The sequence below is a fragment of the Eptatretus burgeri genome, chromosome 2 (assembly GCF_056783735.1).
Source record: "Eptatretus burgeri isolate ZD-2024b chromosome 2, Ebu_testis_v1, whole genome shotgun sequence".
Classification (NCBI taxonomy): domain Eukaryota; kingdom Metazoa; phylum Chordata; class Myxini; order Myxiniformes; family Myxinidae; genus Eptatretus; species Eptatretus burgeri.
The window spans coordinates 103,801,338-103,803,837 of NC_140962.1; the positions used below are offsets into that span (position 1 = coordinate 103,801,338).

The 2,500-nt window shown below is 41.0% G+C and overlaps 1 protein-coding gene and 1 long non-coding RNA gene across 4 annotated transcripts in view; one reads left to right on the forward strand and one right to left on the reverse strand.

Annotated features, from left to right (window-relative positions):
- The window catches only part of LOC147032715 (uncharacterized), an 81,738-nt gene extending 80,384 nt beyond the window's left edge, over positions 1-1,354 (reverse strand). The window contains exon 1 of one of the 2 annotated variants that reach the window (XR_015055306.1): positions 1,274-1,354. This is a non-coding gene — a long non-coding RNA (uncharacterized LOC147032715). Of the gene's footprint in view, positions 1-1,149; positions 1,227-1,273 lie in introns of those variants that run through there. The other variant, XR_015055307.1, reaches the window with a different exon arrangement.
- The window catches only part of LOC147032712 (uncharacterized), a 230,003-nt gene that overhangs the window by 179,041 nt on the left and 48,462 nt on the right, over positions 1-2,500 (forward strand). The window lies entirely within an intron of this gene.

Sequence of the window (2,500 nt, forward strand, 5' to 3'; positions counted from 1 at the left end):
AAGAGCTAAGACACTGAATGGATCAGGATATAATAGGACTAAAGGAACAGTAGAGAGTGGGGGAAAACACCAACAGTGGAGCTGAAGGATAAGATAGAGGCAGACTTGGGAAAACAATGGGTGTGGTATGGAATTGGGGGGGGGGGTGGGGGGAGGGCAGGGAAGGAAACTTGGAGGAGGGAAAACCATTGTACGACGGTTGATTGAATTACTGTTGCAGAGATATGAACTGAACTAAACATAACTGAATTGTACTTTGTTGGCTGAGTTGGGATTTACTGGACATTTGGGGTGACTAATTTGTGTTACTCAAACGTATTCCAAGTGCTACATTCAGCAAGGTTCCACCTGAATGTCCTTTTTCCTCATCTTTTTATTTTCCTACTTTAAGCACCCCTAAAAAGGTTGTTGTCATCTTCCAAAAGGACTGCTTATTCTGGGTGAACATCTATCCTTGTTGTTGTACAGATCGTCCATGGAAATGCATTCCTGTGAGCCAAAAATGAAAGCAAGTGCTATTGTATATTGCTGTGTTCTTTACATCGTTAAGTAAGGCAGGCCTTCACTGGTGCCTTCACCAAATATTCACGAGTGCCAGATGTGTTTCATCAAGAGCTGGTAATGTTATGCAATTAGATGATGGCTGAGTCGTTTGGCCGGAGGTGCTTTCGACGTTATGGAGGCCGACTGCCAAGCATATGGTAAATGTGGCCAACACTATAAGGAGCATTCAAAAACGTTTCTTCATTTTGAAACAACAAAGGTGGTTTTCCTCATCAGGAAACATTACCCATCAGTCAACTAACAATGGTTTCACCAAAACAAAAACTAGTTTCCTTGAAGAACAGTCATCTAATTGTGTTCCCCACTATGAGTTTGATGGAATCGGAGTTTAATTTTCATATCTTATGTCAGACTTCGTAATTTATATTATTTTATATTACCAGACTTGGTGTCTTTTTGAATATCACAAATTCAGTTTGAAACTCTGTGCTATAAATACGTGATTATTTAGAATGTAAAAATTCCACTCCAGATTTAACAAGAAACATGTCCTCATATAAATAGGCCGCACTTCCTCGTTAAGCACAAGGCTTGTTGCTCTCACATGCAGACGGGTTTGTGGCTTCTCTGTTATTTCCGCCTCACCTCCGGTCCAGCTCCCTATGATCTTTCAACCCTCCGACTCTCCCCACCTCCTCCAGTGTGCATGCCGCATACTTCCCGTAACCCCCTCCTGGTTAAACTTCCAAAATACAAGCTTTCCACAAACCTCCACTTCTTTGTTTCTCTTTTCTCCCATGTCAGGAAACCTCTTCCTGAGGCTTTTCAGTCCCATCCTTCCTTTCAGAGCTTCAAGCAGTTGGTGTCGCACAATCTTGTGTCATCTCCCAATCTCTCCCCATGATCTTTTCTTCCACATTAACTCTACCCAGTCCAACCCTTTTACTTGCAGGTTATTGTCTTTCCTTTCCTCCTCTCTCTACTCTTTTATTAGCTCATTCTCTTCTATTTTTCTCTATAATAGAGATTCGTGAGCAAGGTGACGGAGGATATGAACTGACGTGGGGGTAATGGGGTAACGGACGGGCACAATATGTGAGGGATTGGACAAACAGGAAAAGAGGAGAGGAAGTAAACACTATAATCTACCAGCAAGACTGTCAGTACATTGACTTTTTACCCTCTGCAACCTCTTTCGTGATCCTCAATCTTGTATTCAGAAGAAAAAGCTAAAATCAAGGAACGGAATAACAAATTTGCCTTGATGTCGGATTGACTTTACCTACCATTGTCACAAATGTAGTTCAAGTTTTTGACGTTTCTAATGTTCTCATGTAAACCAACATCTGATGATGTGCAGCACACAGGTTCCAATCCTATATAATATATGTCGCGTCGTCCATTTCCTCACAATGTGTTTGTTATTCACATTAAAGTGCACTAATAATCTACAAATGTTTTTGCAATGATATGTATGTACAAGCTCCACCATGAGCCTTTGTTCAATGTGAAAACAAGTTTGTTTGTTTTTTTTCCTCAAAAAAAGATAAGTAAATAAAAGATGAGGATTATTTACCTGTCAACCAATCATTACACTTGTTTAACCAGTGACACCCGATCTGCTCTGACACAGTGTAAAGGCGTACCCAAACACCTGCTGTAGAACCCACAGAGCCTCAAACTCAAACATATTGACAGCTATGACAAAAACATGATGAGAACCAGGATTACTTTGATCTCACTTTGGGGCATACATGATATTACTAAAAGTTCAATGATATACAAGAATGTACAAGGGATATTGGCACAGGAGGAGGCCATTCCGCCCATCATGCCTGCGCTGCACTAACACCAGAAACAATCACCTATCCACACACAACTTACCTTCAAGTTCTGCCAATATCCCCACACTCTAACTCCAATACATCAAGGTACCTATCTAATCCCAATTTAAACCTATCTACTCTTTCCGGTGCCCCTACTTTTCTAGCGAGAT